Below are 26,327 nucleotides of genomic sequence, written 5' to 3' on the forward strand. Positions count from 1 at the left end.
TAAGCAGTGTAAATTTTTTTTTAAAAAAAGATGCTGCATTTCTAAGCAGTGATACATTAACTTCACTTTCTATATGGCAGATAACGCCAGGAAATACAATCAGTTCAGATGGCTCTACAAGGTGCTGAAACACGACATCTGCTGCTGAGAAAGAGGTCTGTAAGTCTATACACATGTTAACAAATTTTGCACAATGTGTATCGTGAGTAAGCAACTCACAGAGTCCGTATGTTTGAAAGATTAACAGCTCAAACAACTCGAGTCAATCCTTTGGGGGGAAATGCCCCTCACAGCCTTTGCATAATGGGAATTTACTGATCGGAACAAGAATGTATAAAGGATAGTGGCAAGGAGATGTCAGAACTGCAGACAGAAGAGGCACCTCAACCAGAGTTTCATCTACCCACAACCCACCCCAAACTGATCATCCAAAGGATTGTATGTATAAATGTCTTGTTTTTTTTTGCTCAAAGTCATAGTTTTGAATCTGCCTTAAAGATAATAAAATCTTAAAGATGGAACTCGAATGTCTTGTGTCGTTTCTCGTAAATCTCAAACACAAATCAATAACCTGTAGATCTCATGAGTGAGGTCTTACACAACCCATGATTTTCTGTCCATTAAGATTAGTGGGTGTCAACTGTGTGTAGTCAGAAAATTTATCCATAGCTCCCAGTAGGTGTGGGCCACAATACAATCCTCAACTAATCTGACATTAATTGGTAATCTCACTTAGAGCTCTCATGAATGGCTAGTTTAAGAAACTTGTACAGTGAGAGGTGCTCTTCTGTAGTTAGGATTAGTCAGTTGGGATTGAGAAGAGGACATTCTACTTTGCCTAGAAATTGTGGAAATTGAGTGCACCTGTAAACTTGAAAATATTGAAGTTCAAAGAGACTTGGGTGTATTCATACAAGAAACACAAAAAGTTAGCATACAGGTACAGCATGGTATTCGGAAAGCAAATGGCATGTTGGCCTTTATTGCAAGGGGATTGGAGCACAAGAATAAAGAAGTTTTGCTGCAATTCTACAGGGATTTGGTGAGACCACATCTGGAACACTTTGCAATTTTGGTCTCCATATTTAATGAACAGTATACTTTCATTGGAGACAGTGTAGCAAAAGTTCACTAGATTGGTCCCTGGGTTGAGAGGGTTGCCCTATGGTGAGAGGCTGAGTAAATTGGATCTATATTCTTTGGAGTTTAAAAGAATGATAGGTGGTCTCATTGAAACATTCAAGATTATGAAGGGGTTGGCAGGGTAGACACTAGGAGATTGTTTCCCCTGGCTGGGGAATCTAGAACAAGGAGGCATAATTTCAAATAAGGGGCAGAACATTTGGGACTGAGATGAGGAGAAACTTCTTCACTCAAAGGATTGTGAATCTTTGGAATTCTCTACCCCAGGGGTTGGTAGATGCTCCATTGTTGAATATATTTAAGGCTGAGATAGGCAGATTTTTCTTCTCTGAAGGAATCAAGGGATATGGGGAGCACATTCCAATTTCTTGTGTTCTGATATGAGAGCACTTGATGTTAACACTAGACGCACAAATTGGGGAAAAAATGTTTTTTAAGCGCTAACATCTTCTTCCCTAATGAGCACAAATGTATCACCAGAAATGATATGACCCATAGAAGTGCAAATTACTAATGACTGACCCAATAAGTCATTTCATTTCTCATTGGTTCACTACATTGTGGCGGGGTAAACTAGAATTGAGCCAAGCATAATAATCTTATATATGTGAAGTGGCATCTCAAAGTTCTCGAGATGAAACTGTATTAACTTTGTGCACTCAGATAAATTCAGTCAGAATTCATTTGAGGCTCTTGCATGTCCGGGCAGCTAACATCTTTGGAAGAAGTACAGGTTGAGTATCCTATATCCTAAACCCTCGGTGACCATAGCATTTCAGATTTCAGATCATTTCGGTTTTCGGATACCGCATATAATCTTACATTATAATAGCCTAAACTGAGGCGAGCTATAGTCTACAGTAAATAAAATGTCTAGAAGAGTAAGATGTATCACTGAATAATAAATACAGGGTATCTAATAAGTTTCTTTTTGATATGTTCAGCATGAAAATCGCAAGGTAAACAGTGCAGGCAAATAACTAGGCTTCCCGTGTTAAATAGCAATGAGGTTCAAAAAAGTGCGGTTTTTGAGTGTGTTCGGTTTTCGAATTTATGGATAAAGAATACTTGACTTGTAGTATTAGCCTTATAGCAGAAGTAATGCTAAATAGCTCATTCAGCATTACTTTACAATATGTTCTAGTAGAGCAAACAAAATAGCTCACAACATTCAGAAAATTATTCTCATTAAATCAAGGCATCACAATAACCTGCCATCTAAACTTTTCATCGACCTAGTGGAATCAAAAATTGTTGTGGAGGATCCTATAAATCTTAATAATATTTACATTTGAAAAAAAAATGTTTCTATATTGCAGCATCCAATTGTTTATTAAATGATTCTACCTCCACTACTCTATCCAGGAGTCCTTCATGCATTGATTAATATTTGTGTGAAGAAAAGCTTCCTACATTGGTTTGAAATTTGCCCCTTTTTTGTTTGCATTCGTGCTCCTATCCTATTCTCATAAGCTAAAGTAATTTTGCAGGTCTACCACTTTCATACAACTTTCTATCTTATTTGTCCCTATGAGATCACCTCTTAGTCACCTCCTTTGCTGAATATCCTCAGTTTCTCAAGTGTTTACTCATACGTTAGGGATCAGCCTTGTGGCTGTTCTCCAAACTGGCTCCAATGCATGAATGTCTCCATTAATCCTTTGTGACCAGAAACTGGGCACAATGTCCAGTTGTGGTCTGGTTAGCGCTGAGATTTTCCGTCCCCAGTTGCAGCAGGCGTGAGAGCTAAATCTTGTGAGAAGGCCCAAAACTGGTTTTACAACAATGTGTGTCCCACAAGGACAAGAAAACAAGGAAGCGTTTCCCACTGCTGAGCGTCACGAATGTCATTAGCATAAATCAGCATCTCATTAAGATGCCTGCTCGCTGGAATCATCCCTCCATGCTGGATTGGGAGCCCACGTTGGCGTGCAGTTAGAACAACGTGTTTTACAACAGGATTTAAACAAAGCGCAGCTGGCGACCTGCACTTCGCTCGAGGCTCTGAGGTTAGTTTGCATACCTTACATTGTGCAGTGCTCACTGGAGTCAGCACCAGGCTTCGCAGGCTGCACCGCATCAGTTTCAGAGGCGGAAGGGGTCTCACAGGCAGTCTCTACAGCTACCACAACAGAATTAAGGCTTTTACTGTACTGCAGGGCAATGGCTCCATTGGGGAAGGGGCCAGACAGGACTGAGGGAAGGGAAGGAGCTGCAGAGAAATGGCTCCACTGGGGGCAATGAGCAGGGAAGGTTGCACTAAGACACATGACTGGAGGGAGGGGAAGTGCACTAAAGAGCCACCCAGCTGAGCTGATAGTTCCAAATGAGGACAGACACACAGCTGAGACAGGTTAGCAGCTCTTCAATTGACATGCGGGGAGTCAGGAAAATGATGCAATAAGGACCATTCAAGCAACACTGATCCCTCAAAGTGGCTGTGACTGCACTTACCAATGACTTACCCGGCTGCGGTACACTCCCCGAAATGACACTGACATCCGGCAGTTAAAGTTAGGGATCCTGAGCTGTATTTATCTTAACCGTAGTTTGGAGGCAGAGCACCTGAGCATGGTGAGGTCAGACACTTGGCTGCCTGATCTTGAGATGCCTCCTCTTACACACAACCAGTGTGCCTTCATGGCCAGTCCTGGCCCTTGCCAAGTCCAACATGATCAGACAACATGAAGCCCTCAAGAGCACACGTCATTGCTAATGAGGGGCACTGTTCTTCTTCATCACAAACTCGCTCCTATCTCATTGCTCCCCTCCACATTGTCTGAAGCAACAATGTGTGATTCCAGAACATGCTTAAAGGCTGTTTTGGGCTCCAGAAATCACCATTTGGAAGTAGCATTTGTAGCTCTTGGAGTGTCAAGGCGATGGGACACACAGCACTATCTACCAACTTTGTGAAAAAACCCTTCTCCCCGCAATGGTCACAGCTACAGGGAGAGAGATGCTTAAGATTGGACGTCTCAGTGCCTGCACACAAATATGCCATTGCTTTGTCACCTTGAGGTGGCATAGGGCTCCCGCTTTTTGCTGAGCTCAGCAGTTTGACACTGGGGATGTCGGAAACCTGTTTGGCTGAGGGTAGCGCTCATAAGTTCTGAGTATAGGCACATATCATCAAAACTCTGTCGAGAGATGGCAGGCAGATGGAGTTGGACGATACATGAGCCTCCTCCATGCATGAGCACATCTCTCCTTAAGTACCACACCTTCACCTGTCAAGAATGCAGACGAGACAGGGGCACTGCCTCAATCATATAGAGCCAAGAATGCACATGACAGGACTCTACAAGGCATGGGAACAAGATTCGTTCCACAGGCACACTTAATGTGAAAGCGCAGGTATTATTGATATGGAGAATTGTGTTGAAACAGGACACCCACTGTGGTGAGATGGTAGCACACTGCACAGAAGGGAGGCCAGGATAGAGACTATTGCTTTAAGTGAATGCAAGAACCAAGATATCACACGTGATTGACAGTGACACAGCTCATCATTAGCAGGAGGCATAGACGAGAGGAGCTATGAAATGATTGCGAGCCTATTTACATTTGTGAACATTATATACATGTAGTCAATACCTGTGTATCTATATCAATTGCATTTTCCTCACCTTGCCGTTACATCTTGATGCTCCCTCAACATCAACAGCGGAGGTGGAGGTAACCTACTACCTCCTGTGAAGCCCTGTCCGTGATGACCTTGATGGGCATCCTCTGGAGGGCTAAGACCTGGAGGGCCCGGCCTGCTTTCAGGGGACTGCTGTGGGACAGGTGCACCCTCCTCAGCCTGTGGAGCTGGAGCTGATGGGGTCACAGGAAGAGGGGATTCGGATGGGCCGGACATTCCTGGAGTCACCTGGGTGGATGGCCCCGGGTTGTGCACCTGCTAACCCTGCTCCCTTTGGGTGCCCGAGGATCCCTGGCTGGCTCCTTGAGGAGCAGGGGCAGCTGGATTGAGGTCGAGGTGCCCTGCACCCCTTTCACATAACCACTGATGGATGCCACCAAAGGCTACAATGATGGAGTGCAACTCCTGCAGCAGTGCAGGACCAATGTCCTGGGCCAAGGTTTCCATGGCGGCCACCATCCAACCAGTGTTGACCTCAGTGCGTTGCAATGCCGGCACTATCACCTCAGGGCGTGCTCCTCCATCATGCCTTGCAATCTGAGGAGTGCAGCGGACATCCCTTCCTGATGTTCCTGTGCTTGTTTTTGCAGCTCCAGCAACTGATTTAGGATCGAGTCCGGAGGTTCATCATTTGACTCGGAATCAGCAGGATCCTGGCCACAAGCAGTCCTCCAAGTGCCAGCGACCTCTGATGTCCCTGTCTCCGCCTGCTGTGGACAAGATGGTGTACTGTGCTCACCAGATTGTGATCCCGAGACTAATCTAGAACTGGGTGCCACTGAGGTGTGTGTCTGCACTGGTGGAGGGTGTGGGTGAGCGCTGTGAAGGGTCATCAAAGTACTGTCTTCAGGTTCCTCATCCGAGGTGTCGTTGGGGTTGGGGTTGAGGGCTTAGCTCATGGATGGCCTCAGCAGCTTCCCAGAGGTGTCTACGAAAGAAAGGAGAGACAATTGTGAGGGGCACCATTTAAATATGGTGCCCGTTAGGGAACGCTGAGGTCACAGGTGGGTGGGCAAATCAGATGCCATGTGCCAGCGAAATGGCTTGTTCCCCGTGGATGAAATATTTAATACAGTCTGAAGGGTACGATACGGCGTGAAAACCTGCCATAGTGGCCGGCGAGTGGAACACCGTTTTTTACAGCTGCTAACGCACTTAGTGCGGTTCATGGAAAATCCCAGCCTACAGCTTCTACAGTTTGAGTATAACTTTCTCAGACTATTGCTCTAATGATTTCGTTGTATAATTCAGCATTGTATTGGTTATGTTGATTACTGCTCTACAACGATTGGAAATATTAGAAACATGTCTACTAGGATCCCTAGGTCTCTTTCAACCTCAGGGGCAGAATTTTACGCCTTGCAGGCAGGTGCCCGACCCCGAGAAGATATCGGGTGAGCATCCCAACATCATCCTGAACTCAGGTAACCTACAGGTCGGTGGGTGTACACGGGAGTCGAGCCACGGCCGCCATCAATTAAAAGGCCACTTAAGGCCATTAAAAACCCAATTGAATCCAATTTTACTTTGCCTGTGTGATTTTGCACTCATTGCATGGGCAAAACGGGCAGGCGGGCAGGTGGGCAGCCCACATTTTGCAAAACCTCATCCAAGGGCAGGATAAAAAGCTTCAGCTTCATTGCCATTGTGAGTAGTGAAGAGTTTAGGAGATAGTTTGCTGCCGGTTGCTTGTTTGAAGTTGACAGCTTCATCTCTGTTCTGAGCTTCATTCTTAGCATTTCCAGTCTTCATTTCAGGACCCATTGGTGTCTCCAAGGCCCCCGGAGGATTTTGACCGTGTGGATCCTTCCAGGCACCAGATAGCCTCCTGTTACCCTGGTAATGGGGATTGTGGTCTCTGCTGCTGGCACCTCCTCCTCTGAGGAAGAGAGGGGCAGAAGGGAGAGGAGGCCAGGTGTCCCAATGCAGCTTCCAGGGGAGTGACCTGTGGGAGGAGATGTGCAGGCACAAGGGGCGCAGGGCCAACAGGTAGTCAAAGGCAAAAGAGGCTGCAGAAGATGCCACTATCCCACTGCCAGGGTTTACAGGCAGCGATGAAGCTACCTCAATATGTCCAAGGTACAATGCTGAAGGAGGCTCCGCCTCTCCAGGGAGGCTGTGACCACCATTTGTCAGGTGATTCAGCCTGAGATCACCCCAACTGTGTGGGTGGACAGCCCATGCCAGTGGCTCTGAAGGTCACAGTGACCCTCAACTTCTATGCCTCTGGTTCTTTCCAGGACTCAGCGGGGGATCTGTGTGGAGTCTCCCAATCAGCTGTAAACAGTTGCGTCAAGCTGGTGACAGAAGCTCTGTTCAGGCGGGTAATAACATTTATTAATTTCTGTATCGACGAAGCCAGTCAGGCTGTGAAAGCCAGAGGCTTTGCAGCGATTGCTGGCTTCCCCCGCATCCAGGGTGCAATCGACTGTACACATGTAGCCATCAAGGCGCCAGCGGGTGAACCCGGTGCCTTCGTCAACAGGAAGGGATTCCACTCCATGAACGTGCAGATAGTGTGTGACCACAGGATGCAGATTCTACAAGTCTGTGCAAGGTACCCAGGCAGCTCCCATGATGCTTACATCCTCAGACACTCCCAGGTGCCAAGACTATTCACTGCTCCAGCCCAACTGGATGGATGGCTGCTGGGTGACAAGGGCTTTCCATTGAAAAGGTGGCTCATGACGCTTCTCCGCCACCCAAGAACAGAGGCCGAGCAGCGGTACAACAGGAGCCACACCTCCACAAGGGCGGTGGTAGAGAGGACCATTGGTCTTCTGAAGATGCACTCCTGATGCCTGGACCATTCAGGGGGTGCACTACAATACCCCCCAGAGCGGGTGTCGCTGATAGTGGTTGCATGTGGCACTCTAGTCAAGGATCTAACGCCCATCGAGGTGCTGGTATCTACACTGATGCGTCATTCAGAGAGTGGGTATGATGCAGGTGGATGTGAAGCCCGGCAGTCCTCTCGCATCAGGGGCGGCTCTTCGGGATCCTGTGATTGAGCGCGTGCTGGTGAATCTAAGGGAGAACAACAACATGTCATTAGTTTAAGTCATCACATTGTCACTGTGCATGCCAGGCACCCTGGTGAGACCATGGAGATCTGCATCATGGTGCCATCGTCTTTCAATGATCAATGGGGAATCCAGTTTTGAGGCTCCCATCTATGATGAGACTACACACGAATGTTTGTACCATCCGAAACTCCCATCTCTGTGCACTGGCACTGTACTGTTACCTTCACCTGACACCCTAGCCTCTCAGTTGCCGGTTGACCTAGCTCCAAGGCGTCCTCCTCAAATCTGGATAGGATTAGGAGGTTTGGGGGGCCTCTGCCTGTCCGCAATATTTCAATGTTGTTATGGGATGTCTTCTCCTGAAAGGACAGAGGAGCGTTGATTAGTCCACTCTCTACCTGCAGCACCATTGCAGCCTGACCAATCCCAGCTGAGGAACACCTTTCAGGGCACACCCGAGTCGTGGCCCTTGAGCCTCAAGGCACCCAGTCCAAGCAGCCAGGGTTCACCCCCTTAGCCAGATCCGGCATCATTGACAGATGGCACTCAGACTCTAACACCTCTGAGCTCCACAGGGGCCCGGCCAAGTCTTAACACTTCACCATACTGATCCATGCCAGCACTCACCCTCCCTGAGCACACAGATCGTTAAATCTTTTGTGGCATTGCACCCACGCGCGCCGCAAAGCATCATGGCTGCTGACCTGTGCTGCCAAGCCCTTTTTGTTGGGTCCGGTGGCCTCCTCTTTCCACCTCTGGGGCCAAGGGTGTCCTTCCTGGCAGCCACCTTCTGCACAGGAGGACCGCGAGGCACTCATCCAAAACCCCGGGGGGGGGCCTGCCAAGTGCCCCACCCAATCTGCCCTCCCGCCTGGTATATCCAGCTACACTTGATGCCATAACTCCAGTGTTCACAATGCAGAAGATATGTTCTTCCCTGGCAGCCTTCAAGGAGCTTCCTGGGCCATTTTTATACCGGTCACCAGGTTGCAATGGACCCGACGGCCAACAGGCCCCCACCCCCGCCCATCGCTTCCCGACCATTGGGAGGACGCATGTCACACTGGGCAGGCCAATCATGCCCGCCCACCAGGGGTAAAATTCAGGCCCGGGTTATCTTATTCAGCTCCTTATCGTGGTGTATCCGCGTAACCTGTTTTCTCTTCCTTTGTGCAGTGCTTTACCCTCCTCCATAGTAAATTTAATCTGCCATTGTTCTGCCCACTTATAGATTTCATTTTCCCCATGATCCTGAGATCCTCCAAATCAATTGCCCTCCTTGTTTAATATGATTTGTAAATTTGACTAGCCTCTGAATCTAAGCCTTGAATGAAATTTAAAACGGGAAAGGTTCCAAAATATATGCACCCCGTTGATCAGGCAGCCTTTGGTATAGAGCTTTGGTAAATGTTTTTTGGAAGTAATCACACAGTCATCAGATGCTTTGGTTACTGCGTAGCACAAGATTTGAGACTGCTGCTGAAGTGAAAGAAGAAATGGTATTTATGGTTCTTGAGGCTGTGAATCTATCATGATTTGGATATGAATCTTGTGCTCATCGGGTGCATGTAATCAGCGGACCCAAAAGCGGACATAAAATGCGCTTCCAGCCATGATTGGCTGCCAAACACAATTCACGCTGGCTGGCCAATTAGTGGGCAGCCAGCATGAAACACACACTGAGAAAGGCTCGGTGATGGGGGGAGGGGTGGTGCGGGAAGAGGATGGGTGCTGAGAAAAGCGAGGGTGTGGGCAGGCGCTTCTAGCGAGCTCCCTGAAGGCAGAGAGCTGCTGCGGAGCTGCCTCAGGGAGCTGCAGACCTGTACAGTTTAAATGACAAGAAAAAAAATGCAGCAAACTGTGTCTATGCAATACATTCAAGCACCTGACAGCAGAACTCAAAAAGCATCAGTCCCCAGATATATTTTTTTATTATATTTCAACCCGGACATTTCAACCACCCTGGATCGAGGTTGTAGCAAAAAAGTGAAGCCTGCCAGGCCGATAGGCCCATCCGCCAACCATGAAATTGGACGGGCCACATAAAATCGCTTTCAATTGACTCCTTAACGTGCTTAATTGTCAGTGGGCACGCTTTCAACTGCTGCGCACACCTGCTGAGCGAAATACCGCATGAATGCGCGATGATGTCGGGACTTGCGCCCGACGTCTACTCGCACGATTTCACGTTCTGTCGCATCAGGCACTCACCTGCTCAATCAACGTAAAATTCTGGCTTTGATTCCAACTAAAAGCCAAAAATGTTGGAAATACACATCTAGTTAGTTCGTACCTCAGGAGAAACTGCTGATGGATTCCACCTGAGGCATTGAGCAGTTTTTATCTCTTATATATTGACGAATTCACTGAAGTGTTTGAATTATGAACTGGTGGCAATAAACATTATCTGTCACCAGTGTATATCAGAAAATCACAGGCAGTGGATAACATTCCTTTCGCTTGGCCCATGCTTGAAAATATATTTCATATTTTCAGCATTTGAGATTTTTGCTTTTATCGCCAAGATTTTTTATCTGATTTCTATTCCTCATAAAACAAATGTTCCTTAATGGTCATTCTCAGTAAACCCAGATATATTATCTCTATTACCAACAATTGTTCATTCCAGTTTATCCAATAGGATTTGCTAGTTTCCCATAAGTAAATGGGCTGATTGCTCAATCACATAATTACACACTGTGATACTGAAATTAGACGACAAGGAAGTTAAGTCAAATGTGATTATACTCTGCATTTTCTAGCAAATCTATGACTTATAAATAAGACAATTTTTCCCTTACAATGTAGATGGTTGAAAATATACAAGATATAAATTTGTAATATAGGGCAGAATTTTTAGGTCGGTGAGCCGGGGCGCACTCGACCCGATCGGATACAAAATCATACGTGATGACATCGGGTGAGTGTCCTGACGTCATCCCGCGCTCACGTGATATTTCGGTCGGCGGGCATGCGCAAAATTCAGAAGTGCATCCACCGACAATTAAGAGGCCTATTAAGGTCATTGAAGTAACTGTCTCCAATTTTTCATGGTCCATCCAACCTTACGGTTGACAGTTAGCCTTTGCATTTTTCACAAAACCTCATCCAAGGGTGGGATGAGGTTTCTGTTATTAAATTTAAAAAAAATTTGGACAGCATTTTTACCACATATATGTTTAGGTGACTGAGTGTGATGCTTGGATATTTTTTTCCTTATTTTACAAACTTTATTTAACTGTTTTCAAGTCTTCAGCTCCCTGAGGCAGCTGTCTACCCTCTGGGAGCTTTCATTCAGGCTCACCAGTGCCCGCACTTACGTCAGCGCCCACCCACCTCCCACCCCCACCCTAGCAGCGCTGAGCATTTTGGCGCGCGCTTCATGCTAGCTGGCCGTTAATTGGCCAGCCAGCGTGAAATCGCAGTCGGGGGCCAATCGCAGTCAGCGGTCTGTTCCCCGGCCGATCCTGGACCCACAATCGTGCCCGCACTCCAATCTAAATATTCTGCCCATAGTTGTTCTTTGCACCATCTGTAATAATTTGTCTTCAAGGGGGTTATTTTGTCTCTGAATCAGAAGGTTGTGGATTCAATTCCCAATATAAACATAGGAACATATGAATTAGGAGCAGGAGTAGGCCACTTGGCCCCTTGAGCCTGCTCTGCCAATCAATAAGATCTTGGCTGATCTGATTGTAACCTCAATCCCACATTCCTGCCTACCCCTGACAACCTTTCACCCCCTTGTTATTCAAGAATCTATTTAGCTCTGCCTTAAAAATATTCAAAGAGACTCTGCTTCCACTGCCTTTTGAGGAAGAGAGTTCCAAAGACTCACAACCCTCTGAGAGAAAAAAATTCTCCTCACTCTGTCTTAAATGAGTGACCCCTTATTTTTAAACAGTGACTCCTAGTTCTAGATTCTTCCAAGAGGAAACATCTTCTCCACATCCACCCTGTGAAGACCTCTCACGACCTTAATGATTTCAATTAAGTCACCTCTTATTCTTTTAAATTCCAGCGGATACAAGCCTAACCTGTCCAGCCTTTCCTCATAAGACAACCCACCCATTCCTGGTATTAGTCTAGTAAACCTTCTCTGAACTGCTTCCAATGCACTTACATCCTTCCTTAAAAAGGAAACCAATACTCTACACAGTACCCCAGATGTGGTCTCACCAATGCATGTATAACAATACCTGTACAACTGAAGTATAACCTCCCAACTTTTGTAATCAATTCCCCTCACAATAAATGATAACGTTCTATTAGCTTTCCTAATTACTTGTTTTAGCTGCATATTAGCCTTTTGTGATTCATGCACAAGGACATCCAGATCCCTCTGCACCTCAGACCTCCGCAACCTCTCATCATTTAGATCATAAGCTTCTTTTTTATTCTTCCTGCCAAAATGAACGGTTTCACATTTGCCCACATTATACCCCATTTGCCAGATCTTTGCCCACTCACTTAACCAATCTATGTCACATTGTAACATCCTTACATCCTCTTCACAACTTACTATCCTACCTGTCCTTGTGTCATCAGAAAATTTAGCAACCATTCCTTCGGTCCCTTCATCCAAGTCATTTATATAGATTATAAAAAGCCATGGTCCCAACACTGATCCCTGTGGCACACCATTTGTTACATCCTGCCAGCCAGAAAAAGGCCTAATTATGCCAACTCTCTGCTTCCTGTTAGCTATCCAATCTTCTATCCATGCCAATATTTTACCCCTACACCATGAGCTTTTATTGTCTGCAATAACCTTTGATGCAGGAGCTCAGATACAGAACACTTATCAATCAAGACTACTCTTAGGAAACTGAGTAGCTGAGAAATTTTGGATAGCTTTTATTCACTTCAATGACCAAGACCCTCAGCCAGCCAGTCCCTCAGTTCCATCCAGGTCCTCACCTCCAGTGAAGAGGACACTTCCTCCATTGAAGAGCTGGAAAGAAGCACCTGGAAGACCCATCACAGCGCTTACCCACATCCTGCACCAGCGCAGAGACACACACCTCTGTGGGCCCTAGATCTAGAGCAGGCTCAGGTTCACAATCCGGTGGTCACCGCATGGCCATGTATCTGCAGCAGGAGGAGGCAGGTTCAGCCAAGCTCCCCAGCAGCCCTCCGAGTGGCATCTGTGAGGCCTGAGTTAGATGTTGAGGCTCTGGATTCAGCCTTCCAATTCATTGTGGGCAGCCATCAGAAGGCAGGGGAACATCACACAGAGCTGTTGGAAGCCATCAATAGAGTGGAACATGAGTCAGAGGAGTGCATCCACCTGCCCTCTGATGAAGTGGTGCCCACATGGTGTGCATGGGGGTCTCCATGGGACAGATGGCGGATGCCATGGAGACCCTGGTCCAGCAGAATTGGGAGATCTGTGCAGACCTGCACTCGGTTGCGGGACCCATGGGTGAGTGTCTGCAGTGGCAACACAAGAGAGAAACGGGGCACCTTGGTATCCCTCCAGGTTCTCCTTCCCCTCAAGGAGTCAGGCTGGGGCCCTCGTGCATCCGATGAAAGGGGGAGCAGCATCTGGACACCCATGGGTCATCCACTCATGAATCTCAGAGGCTGTCAGCTCCCTCCAAGTCCCCTTTGTTTGTGACCTCCTCAATCTCATGCTCTGCCACAGCAGAGGGAGCGGCTGGCACACAGGACAACAGCTAAAAGCAAGCCGGGGCCCTCAAGGCTTCGGCTCTCCAGGGGATACATACCGAAGTCATCAAAGACAACAGCGGCGCTCACTGCACAGGCTGTCTCCACCCTTGCTGCAGATGTCAGGGCAGCACCTAGAAGAAGTTAACAAATTCTGATCATAAGTGGTTGCATGGGTAAACACATTTTGTCACTTTATAATCTGAAAACATAATCCCTTTCACTGAATATTGTGTAATGTTGTCTTTTAGCTTCATTGCAGAGTTCGTGAATCGTCCCACTACAACCCCCCCAACTAGCAGTTCAGCTGCACAAAGAGGGACCATGAGTGGTTCTGGAGGGAGAAGTGTGTGTGTGGCAGGGCCTTTTGGAGAGAGCAAGCACTCTCCCACACATGCGGAGCCTTCAATCATCACATTCATCTTACGGTCCTGAGCATTTTCAATGCTGCCTGCTGGGGTTCGCTTTCAGTTGTCCATCTGAGCTGACCTGCATCTCCACCCACCCAATGATTACACTCCCATGCAGCACCTGTGCCCGTCCAAAATGAGGCTCCTCGCACTTTTGATTTCGATAACCATGGTCGTAACCAAGTTTTTGATTAGCTCCCCTGACATTTCCCCTCCCCCTGTCACCCATGTCCCTTCCACCATCACTGTTGACCCCCTGGCATCACCTTCCACCTCCCCAGTGTCACCTACCAACCTGAGCCCTTGACTTTCCAGGATGTCCAGATGAATGTGCACGTTCCCTACCTTCCTGAGAATCCCACCCACATCCACATTGACCTCCCCGACCTGCTCCTTCCCACCCCCAGGGTCCGTGTCTGCCTCTGAGCCTCCACCAACCACCCTTGCCATCCCTTCTACTGCTACGAACGCACCCTCACCCACACCCCTTCCGGCTTACTCAGCCTCCTCTCAAGCTCACCATTCCCTCCTAGCATGCACACCCTTAGTTAGCTCCCCAAGAGGCAGTCTTTGATTCTCCAGACCCCCCGCTTGTACGTTTGCCTGGGCATCTCCTGTCCCTTACTCCCTCCTCCAATCTTATTCCTTCCTCCACCATTACCCCCTTGTCCCCCTGGACACCTACCTCTCCACGGATACCGTCACCCCTCCAAACTCCCTGGTCCCCGCAGATACAATCCCCCCTCCAAACTCCCTCATCCCACCAGACACCTTTCCCTACGACATCTTCCCCCTCTGAACTCTTTCCCACCTCTGAACTCCCTCCCCCCTCCAAACTTCTTCCCCCCAAGCTCCCTCCCTTATACTCTCCTCCTCACTAACACCTACCTCCCCACTTGCTGCATTTTCCCCCGTTACATCCTGCTCCCCAATACTCCCTCCTTTCCCTTCCCAACCTCACCTCCCTTGACCCTTCATCCCCCCCTCCCAACCTCACCCCCGAGACACCTTCGCCTGACCGCTCCCAACCTCACCCCCACTCCCGGCACATCTTCCCCTCCAAGTCACACCTAGACCTTCCTTTCCAACCACTCACCTGCCCCATGCTCCGGGTACACCTTCCTCTCCCATTCACACCTAGATCTTCCTCTCCACCAGCTCACCAATCATCCGTAGCAGCTCATGGCCAAGGCCGTGATGTTCCAAAGCAGAACCAAGATATCAACAGAGACCTGCCACCTGCCCTGAGCCACTTCACGGTGGATCCATGTCCATGGAGAATCCACCCAGCATGCGATGGGCGTGTTCCTCCAGGGTCTGGTAGTTGTAGGGCTCCAGCATTTTCTGCTCCTCGGGTGTCCATGATCTGAGTAATTGGGAATCGGGGGAAAACACTCTGATAGTTGGAGTCATACCTAGCACAAAGGAAGGTGGTTGTGGTTGTTGGAGATCAGTCATCCTAGCTCCAGGGCATCACTGCAGGAGTTCCTCAGGGTGGTGTCCTCGGCCCAACCATCTTCAGCTGCTTCATCAATGACCTTCCTTCCATCATAAGGTCAGAAGTGGAGATGTTGGCTGATGATTGCACAATGTTCAGTACCATTGGCGATTTCTCAGATACTAAAGCAGTCCATGTCCAATTGCAACAGGACCTGGACAATATCCAGGCTTGGACTGACAAGTGGCAAGTAACATTTGTGCCACACAAGTGCCAGGCAATGACCATCTCCGACAAGAGAGAATCTAACTAATGTCCCTTGACACTCAAAGGCATTACCAACGTGAAATCCCCCACAATCAACATCCTGGGGGTTACCATTGAGCAGAAACTGAGCTGGACTAGCCATATAAATGCCGTGGCTACAAGAGCAGGTCAGAGGCTAGGAGTCATGTGACGAGTAACTCACCTCCTGACTCCCCAAAGCCTGTCCACCATCTACAAGGCACAAATCAAAAGTGTGACTGAATACTCTCCCCTTACCTGGATGAGTGCAGCTCCCACAACACTGAAGAAGCTTGACACCATCCAGGACAAAGCAGCCCGCTTGATTGGCACCACATCCACAAACATTCACTCTCTCCACCATGGACGCACAGTGGTAGCAGTGTGTACCATCTACAAGATGCACTGCAGGAATTCACAAAGGCTCCTTAGGCAGCACCTTCCAAACCCACGACCACTACCATTTAGAAGGACAAGGGCAGCAGATAGGTGGGGAACATCAGCACCTGGAAGTTCCACCCCAAGCCACTCACCATCCTCACTTGGAAATATATCGCCGTTCCTTCACTGTCACTGGGTCAAAATCCTAGGACTCCCTTCCTAACAGCACTGTGGGTGTACCTACATCACATGGACTGCAGCGGTTGAAGAAGGCAGCTCATCACTACCCTCTCAAGGGAAATTAGGGATGGGCAATAATGCTGGCCTAGCCAGTGAAACCGACATCCCCTGATTGATTAAAAAAAAGAGTAAGGCCCTTAAAGTATGTCCCAACTTCTGCACATCACACTAGTCCAGACTTGTTCTGGTCCGACGTGTTTTCCCACTGTCTTAGAGGTAAATCGGGCAGTGGGGGACGATTGTGCTCAGGCCTTACTTTGCCTCCCATTACCACAATGCAAATCGGGTTCAATGCTGGCCTCAAGCAGCATTCGCGTCCCACCATGGCGGACACTGTCAGATTATCCCACTGTGATTTCACGCCGGCATGAAACCAATTTTTGGCCTTCTTGCCATATTGTGTGTCCCCCTACCCACCATGGCACCCAACGTCAACGGGGTGGAAAATTCCAGCCCTAGTACAGGCCAGAGGTTGAACATTAGACTTTCTTGGTCTTTATAATTCAGTCTCCCACAGCATCAACTCAATTTGGGCATAAAACTGGGGGGCAATTAAGGAGGCAAGGATCAGGCAAGAGGCCACTGCAGCATTCCTGCCTAGAATTTAATTTCCTGCCAAGAAGACTGCTGGAGGTGTAAGGGAGGAAGGTGTAAGGGAGGGAGTTCGGTGGGGAAGGGGCAGGGGAAAGGTAGTGTTGCACCCTGAGTTATTGGTCATAAAGTCCCAAAGTCCATGCAGTCCAAGTACATAGTGGCCCAAAAGCATGCCTTTAAGCCTTCATCTAAGCCATGAATTTACAAAAAAATTTTGTTCCTTGTTCAGAGCCCTTTAACTAACTGGCCACTTTATCGGGTGTTGCAGCTGCAGTTCCATTACAGCACAGCACTGATTCCCCTCTTCTGCCGCAATGGACTTCTTCTTATTGGCAAAGAGGGAGCTGCGAGCTTGCCCTGCAAGTGGAGTGACCCCCAGTGCTGGAAAATGGATCACAGTTATGGCTGGAGTGCTGCAGTGAGCAGAATTCCCATTCTATCATTACACTACCACAATGAGGAGAATCCAGCCCCATCATAATAGTGATGTGTTTCGACTTGAAATGTAAACTTGTCTTTGACCGTTCACATGCTGGTGAATATTTTGTGCACATCCAGCATTTTCTGCTTACATTTTCAACATTTACATTCCTTTTTCTTTTTACTCCAGTGGGCTGCCATTTCCTCAAAGACATTAAGGAGGTTGATTAGGCAATTAGCTAGTTTATTATTGACAGGAGTGATCATCCAATTTACTCTTGATAATTGTTTCCATGATTTTACATGAGATTGTATCAACCTTTTTGAATTTGGGCCACATCTTCACCAATTTCAATAGTGTCCACTGACCCCTTCATACTGATTGTCAGTGCTTCTCAATCTCCTCCCTAATCTCTCATAGCACCTTTGGATCAATTCTACTCATCTTGGGGAATTAATTTTTATGAACCCATTTATCCTGCCTGGGACTTCCAATGCATTTAAAATAAAATCTGTGGGCTGGAGGTGCTTAGTTTGAGTCGGGAAATTTCCCAACTCGGCAGACCCGCCTCGGTTTTAAGGGCCCTGTCAGACCCAATTTTCACTCCAGGGATGGGTGTGCGATAGATTCAGGCCCTCCGACCCCAGAAGCAGATGGTAAGCAGCCACGAAGCCGGGTGAGTGCCGAGGTGGGCTGGTTGCAGCTCCGCCTTGATTCTTTAGGATTTCTTCACAGTTGTTTTAAAAGCTGTAGGCTCTCTAGCCCTCACCCCTCACACTCTCTCAAACCTCATCACCAACCCCCATGGTCACTCCTTTCCAACGCATAACCCCCATTGCCCTGCATACCCTGATGCCACCTCCATAGTCACTCACCCAGTATCCACTAGGGGTAGCTCTCAAGAGCCACGTAGAAGTGAAGAATAACTTCTAACAATCTAATAGAACTCTCATTCATACACACCTGATAGTGAAAAAGCTCTCATTTTATAAAACCCATTCAATACTTTTAAATCTCCTCAAGTGTTCAATCTATCATCAGAAAAAATAAGCTTTTATTCAGTTCCCACATCAAAGACAGTTAATCCTTTAATAGCCTCTTTAAACTGTCACTCAAACTGTGAACTCAGCCCCCACTAAGACAATGTTTTTGTAGCTTTTGAAACTCACCCAAACATTCATAAAGACCACAGCTATATTAACAGTCCTTGGGAAATGTCAAGAAAGATCGCTATAGAAACTGTGGAACAGATGGTCATGTTCTTTTTCTAGCCTACATGAGGTGGCCTGTCAATCAAAGCAGTTTCAGCAGGCAGGCTACCTCATGTAAATTAGGAAAAAAATGATCGCCTGTTCATTTCCATAGAGAACTTTGTGTATTGAAACAAGTCTATCTTTGTCTATCTAGACAAACTTCAAATTTCAAAGATTTAAAAAAACTCAGATCATGACATTTAAACAGACGTTGTCTATCCTTTATGAGCTTTTACATCTACTCCATCAATCTGTAACTCCCACACTGCAGGTTATGGCCCTTGGAACAGCAAAAATGGGGTTAGTTTTGAATTCAGCACTAATTTCAAATGGCCCTGTCGTGTTTAGGTTTCCCACCTATGTGGTTCATGCCCTGACATTTTCCCCCTGCTGGGACAAATGGTATCTGTTGTAGATGTGGGCAGGACTTCTGCATCCGGGTCCTGCCCGTCATTTTTAAAGGTCTCTGGAATTGGCCTGACTCCATAACAATCTAGTTTATGAATTTTCTCTGGAAGATCTATGTTTGGAGAGTGCACATTGCTCATATCTTCCCTTGGGAATATTTTGAAGGAACAGTTTTCAGAATATTTACTATTTTATACTTATCCTTACTTTCAAACAATTAGCAGCTTTTACAATTTTCATCTTATCTCTGCCTGCCCTTTCAGTTTTTTTACTATTGATTAATTATTTTTTACTGTTCTGCTTATCAGCAGCTACATGCCCTTTCAATATCTTATAGACCCCCAGTCACTCTTTTAACACACATCTGTATTTCTTACTTTCATCTTTTTGGCTTCTTCTTTCTGCCTACATGATTTCCACAAACATTTTTTTTTCTTTTTATCTCTCTTGTTATTTGTTATTTTACTTAAAGTCTCTTTTATATAGCCTGAAATTGTTAGCTTTAGAGATGTATCTAACCAAAGTGTTCAGCTTTTTAGTCTGAAAGAAGTGCCACTTTGTTCTATTGATTTTTTTGGTTGAGCAGCCGCCTTCAGTTTACTTGTTTTAGATTTGCTTTGGCTGTTCTGTCATTTTTTTAAAAATTAGTACTTTTAAATTTATATACTCGGTTGTTGACTTTAGGCATTTCTAAATCCCAGATCATTATATTATTCTGTAGTTTTTCTCCCAGTCCTACAACATTCATTTCCTGTACATTTCTGGTCATTAACAAGCGCCAGAGCAAGAGCAGAATTGACTCTTGAGACATCTTTGCTGACTGGGTCAAGATGCGTTCTGTAATACATCTACCAACTCTGACTCTAAACAACCTAGGCTTTCCCAGTTTATGTTTGGTTGATTGAAGGTTCCCATTAAAATAACATTCCTGTTCTCATATTTCCTTCTTATCTCCTCATAGAAAAAAAATGTTCTCCTTACTTTGACCTGAGGGCTGTAGCATGCCGCAAGGTGTTTGCTAGGAATTTTTTTCTTTTGGCATAGCTCATTTTTTAGCTTTTTACATTTTGAGGATCAATTTCTTTTAGTTCTATTTGTTCCTGACATACATGGTTACACTAGACTACCTCCTTCTTTGTCCACCCTGGCTTTTCTAAATAATCAATCTCATTGGGTGTTGTTTTCACTGCCATCGTCTAAATTTAACTATAAATCTGACATTCCCAGCACATCATAGTTCCCGACCACCATAACAGCCTCCAGTTTGAGTATTATTATTTCTAGTACTTCTAACATTCATGTAAATGTTTTAGATTTGCCTCCTGTCATGTACCTTATTAACTACCTGTTCTTTGTTGCTGGTTCATGTGTGCTTCCTGGGGCCCTATCTAACTATTCATTGAGAATAGCCAGCATGATTTTGGCCATCTCAATTTCTCTGCTCCCCTGATTCACTCTAACCTGTCTCCCTCTGAACTTGCTGCACCCCATTCTCTCAGAAACAACCCTAACATTATCATCAAACATTCTGACAAGGATGGTGCTGTTATTGTCTGGCGGACTGAACTCTACCTAGCAGAGGTTCTATGCCGACTCTCTGCCACTTCCTCCTACTTTCCCCTGGATCATGACATCACCACTGAAAATCAGGCAATTATTTCCAGGGCTGCCACTGACCTCATCTCCCCAGGAAGTCTTACCTCCACAGCTTACAACCTCATACCCCCCAACCCCAAGCCCATTTCTATATTCTCCCTAAGAACTCTAGTAGAACCATCATTTCAGCCTGTTCCTGCCCGACTGAGTTGATTACTTCTTATTTCAACATTTTTTCTCTCCCCTTGTCCAGTTTCACTACGTCTGTGACTCTCCTGATGCCCCTTGTCTCTTTAACAATTCCAAATTTTCTGACTCTAACCATCTCCACTTCACAATGAATGTCCAATCTGTCAGCACCTCAATCCCCCACAAGGATGGCCCAAGGGCTCTCCACTTCTTACTTGAATGGAGACCCAACCAGTCCGCTTCACCGCCACCTTCCTCCATGAGGCTGAACTTGTCCACACATTGAACAACTTCTCCTTTAACTCCACTCACATCCTCCAATAGGTGCTGCCAAGGGTGCTCACATGGATTGTAGCTATGCCAGCCTGTCATGAAGCTATTATGGGTGCTTGAAAATTTAAAAGCAATGTTGAGTTATCTTCCAAGCAAGTGTCAAAGTGATTTGGAAAAGCTATTGCAGTCACACAAACCTATTTGTGGAAATAAGTTGGGAAAGAAACATTTAGCTTTACATGATGTATGGAAATATCATCTTCAATAAGGCAGCAACCTTATAGATTAAATCCAGCAAAGTTATCACATGTACAAAAAGAAATTGATTTCATGGTTCAAAATGATGTCATTGAGCCTAGCTGCATTAACTGGAATTCACCTATTGTACTGGTACCGAAACTGGATGGAACACAAAGACCGTGTGTGGACTATCGAAAGTTGAATGCGGTGACAAAAGCGCATTCATATCCCATTGGAGGATTGTATTGAGAAAATGGGACAATCAAAATTTATCACATAGGTTGACTTGCTAAAAGGATATTGACAGGTACCGTTGCCGGAGAGAGCAAGGGAGATATTGGCTTTTGTAATGCCAAGTGGGCTATATCAGTTTAAAGTTATGCCATTTGGTATGAAGAATGCACCTGTGACATTTCAAAGACTGACAAACAAAGTAATTGCAGGTATAAGCAATTGTGCGGTTTATATTGACAATCTAATTGTTTTCAGTCAGACGTGGGAGGAGCATTTACAGCACCTGGAAGAATTATTTACTCGACTACAAGAAGCTAATTTGGTGATGAATTTGGCTAAAAGTGAATTTGCAAAAGCACAAGTTACCAGGCTATACCATTAGGCATGGTGAAGTAGCCAAGAGATGCAAAATTCAAGGCTATCATGGATTCCCCAGTGCCTACAACAAAACGAGAAGGTTTGAGATTTCTGGGCATGAGTGGGTTTTACCGGAAATTTGTATCAAACTTTAGCCAAGTGGTTGCTCTGCTGACTGAACTATTAAAAAAGAACAAGAAGCTTCAATGGACACTGGAGTATCAGAAGTCACTCGATAGTTTGAAAATTGTATTAACTTTGACACCAGTGTTGGCAGTACCCAATTATGTCAAGCAATTCAAGTTGGCCATTGACACAAGCGATATAGGCATTGGGGCTGTACTGTTACAAGAAGATGGCACTGGAATTGAAAAATATTCGATAGGATATTTTTTATGGAAGCTGAATGTACATCAGAGAAGATATTCAACAATCAAAAAAGAGACCTTGGGTTTGGCGTTAGCATTGCAACATTTTGGAATTTATGTTGCAAACAATTCATCAGAAACAACCATAATCCTTTGAAGTTTTTGGACAAATTTCGTGACAAAAGTGCAAGGCTTTTCAGATGGATTCTATTGTTGCAAACATTTAACCTACAGATTATATATCTTGCTGGAAGAGAAAACCTGTTCACACTTGCATTATCAAGAGTTTGAAGCTTAAAGGAAATTGGGACATGTTTAAAACGTGGACACTGAACTGGAGTGATTTCTGTTGATACCAAGGACTTGTATATATAGTTATGTTAATGCCTGCACCTGGTAATGTAATAGTGTAATAAGTATAGGAGATAGTGTGAGATGGGTTATTAAAATGAAATTGTCTTTTAGAATTATGATGGTTCATTTTCTGATAAGGAGGGGAATGTCATGAAGCTATTAATGTGTGTAATATTTAGGAAAATATTTGTCTTTTAAAATAGAGGTTTAGTCTGCGGGTGTGTCTTAATTAGATTAAAGTCAGCTAGTCTGGGTGCTTTGATATGTAGTAGTTTGAGATGTAGACAGAGAGGTAGAGTGTTTTTGCATCACTTGAATAGAACATTCAAGAAATGGGGTGAAAACTTGACGCCTTTCTAGCAGCTACCAAGCAATATGTTTATATTACTAATAAAATTTGGTACAATGAATGGGGTTTTATTGTTAAAAGTTGAAGTTCAAAGGGACTGGTGAGACAATGAGAATTTGAATTCAATCAGCGGTGGTAGGTATAACTTCAGTAGTTTTCGGGTATGCAGGGGAGAGGCAATGTAAGATCAAAAGGCAGCTGCAAGCCTCCAGCTGGCTCCACAGTGAAAGGAACCTCATTTTGAATTCATAAGGTGAAAATTTTTTGTCTGGTGTTTGGTTAAATCTATGGGTTTCTGTCGCCTTAATGGAGGTTGGTTTGGGAATTTGTTAAAAGTTATGATAGTAGTAATTTGTAGTCATGTGTATATATATTTTTAACCTGTGTAAATTAATAAAATGTTTCAATTAGTTTAATGTAAAACCTCAAGAACTGATGGTCTGATTCCTGAATTTAGAGTCGCATCTCAAACATAACACTTAAAATTATAGGTTATGACAGTGGTTTAAAGTTTCCCTCTGGGAAATTTAAATAACTCCACTTTACCAACTGCATCGTTCATAACAAGCCTTTTGGTGGGATATTTGGAACATTCTTTATTCCAGTCTTACCTGGACGCCCTCCATCACCTCTCTTTCCTCTACGTTGATGATTGTGTTTCATTTCCTGTTCCCACCCTGAACTGGGGAATTTCATCAACTGTGTTGTTGTGTTTGCTGTTGTGGTTTATGTCTTGGAGATAACCAGTAGTGACATACCAAGTTCTAGGTCTGAACAGGGGTTAACTTACAATGCTTCAAAAATGTTTGCAGCAGCCACAAGCTTACTGCTTGCATTTAGCTTCACTTTCTCTGTAACAATATCTACAGGCTTGAGACATGACGTAATAAACACGTTTGCTATTTCTAATAAAAACAGAAAATCCTGGAAAAACTCAGCAGGTCTGGCAGCATCCTTGGAAAAAAAAAAGAGTTAATGTCTCCATAAGGCGTGAGACGCAGAAATAGGTTTGACTCCGGCATGAAAACACAGTGAGATCATCCAATAGTGTCCGCCATAGCGGAATGTGAATCCTGCTGGAGGCTGGCGTGAACCTGATTTACATCCCGCTAATGGGATGCAAAGTAAGGCCGGAACGGAATTGTCCACACACGCCCGATTTACCGTTATGCCAGCAGGAAAACACGCTGGCCCAGAACACACCTGGACAAGTGTGACGTGCAGAAGTTGGGACTTACCATTAGGACCTTGCTCAGATCGTGGGCAACCAAGGAAAAGAAGATGCTGGAGCCCCACAGCTACTGAACCTTGGAAGAACACGTGCATCGCATGCCAGAAGGAAAAAACAGTTTGGGCCAGTACTCTTATTTACCAGTTTTTATTGGTGTTCCATTTTAAGGTGTACAAGACCAGTTCAGACCAGTATTTTTATTCCCTAGTTTTTACTGTTTTTTTGTTCTGGGTGGATCCTCATGCACATGGCACTGCCATGAAGCAGCACTTGGAAGGTGGGAGGTCTCCGTTGATGCTTCTGGTCTGCATTGAAACATCACGGTCTTGGCCTTGGGCTGCTATGGATGATCAGTGATGGGGGGGGGCGCAGAGGAAAGCCCAGCTGTGAGTGGAAGAGGGAGGTGTACCGGGGTGGGGGTGAGGTAGGGAGGAAGGGGCGAAGATGTTAGGGGCCGGGTCAGGTTGTGGGGGGGAAATGAAGGTGTCGGGGGCGTGAGGTTGGGAGGGGGAAGGAGGGTGTCCAGTGGGAGGAGGGTATAACAGGGGAAATGCTGCAAGTGTGGAGGTAGGTGCTGGGGGAAGGAAAGTGTAAGGGAGGGAGTTCAGAGAGGGGAATGTGTCCGTGGAGAGGAGGGAGTTCGGAGAGGGGAAGTGGGGAAGCTGTCTGGGGCGAAGTGGGGAGTAAGGGTGGAGGAAGGAGTAAGAGGGGGGATGTGGAATATGCAAGATAGGGGTCTGTGGAGTCAATTACTGCCTCCTAGGCAGCGAACTGAGGGTGGGCATGGTAGGAGGGAATGGAAAATGTGAGGGGGGCAGAGGGAGCCGGTAGGGTGGGAAGGTGAGGGTGCTTTGGTGGCAGTAGAAGGGATGGCAGGGTGGTTGGTGGGGACTTGGAGGCAGGTAAGGATCCTGGGGGTGGGAAGGACGAGGTCAGGGAGATCAATGTGAATGGGGTAGGATTCTCAGGAAGGTAGGGAACGTGCACATTCACCTGGATGTCCTGGAATGACAAGGGTTTGTGTTGGTAGGTGATGGTGGGGAGGTGGAAAGTGATGCCAGGGGGGCCCACAGTGATGTGGGAAAGGACATGTGTGACTTGGGGAGAGGAAAGGATGGGGGAGCTAACAATAAACTTGACACTTACCATTTTGCATAAATTGAAAGTGAGAAGAACCTCATGTTGGGCAGGTACAGGTGCTGCATGGGAGTGTGATCAGTGGGTGGGCGGAGGTGCAAGTCACCTCAGATGGACAACTGAAAGAGAACTCCAACAGGCAGCACTGAAAATGCTCAGGACTGTGAGATGAGTGTGATAGACGAAGGCTTTGCGTGCGTGGGAGTGTTACTGCACGAATCTCTGAAAGGCCCTGCCACACACACACTTCTCCCTCCAGAATCACTCGTGGCCCGGCTATGTGCAGCTGAACTGCTACTGTGGGGGTTGCAGGGGGAGGACTCACGAAGACTGCCAATGAAGCTGAAAGACAACATTACACATTATTCAGTGAAAGTGAATATATTTTCAGATTATGTGTTTACCCATGCAATAACTTGTGATCAGAATTTCTTCACTTTTCTTGGCCTACCACTTCTTCTAGGTGCTGCCCTGACATCCACAGCAGGGATGGAGACAACCTGTGCAATGTTTGGCCCTGTTGCCGCTGATAACTTCGGCATGCGTCCTTTGGAGAGCCAAGGCCTGAGAGCTCTGGCTTGCTTTGGCTGTCCTGTGGGCCAGCTGCTCCCTCTTCAGTGACAGAGGACAAGGTTAAGGGGGTCATAGGCATACGGGAACACGGAGGGAGCCTCTGAGATTTCTGAGTGGAAGATCCAAGGGTGTCCAGCTGCCGCTCGTCCTCCCATAGGATGCCCCAGGGCCCTGGCCTGAGTCCTTGAGGGGAAGGAGCACTTGGAGGGATGTCAAGGTGCCCCATTTCCTTCTAGTTTGCCATTGCAAGAACTCACCCATGGCAACCCCAATGGAGTGCATGTCTGCACGCTTCTCTGCATTTGGCCATCCTCCCCATGTAGACCTCCATACACACACATACTGGTGCCTCTTCATCAGAGAGCAGGCGGACACATTCCCCCAACTTGCATGCCACTCTATTGAGGGCTGCCAACAACACTGCGTGATGTTCTCTGGCTTTCTGCTGACTCTCAACACTGAGTTGGAAGGCCAAATCCAGAGGCTCACCATCTGACTTGGATCTCATAGA

Source organism: Cetorhinus maximus, chromosome 5 (genome assembly GCF_964194155.1).
Source record: "Cetorhinus maximus chromosome 5, sCetMax3.hap1.1, whole genome shotgun sequence".
Lineage (NCBI taxonomy): Eukaryota > Metazoa > Chordata > Chondrichthyes > Lamniformes > Cetorhinidae > Cetorhinus > Cetorhinus maximus.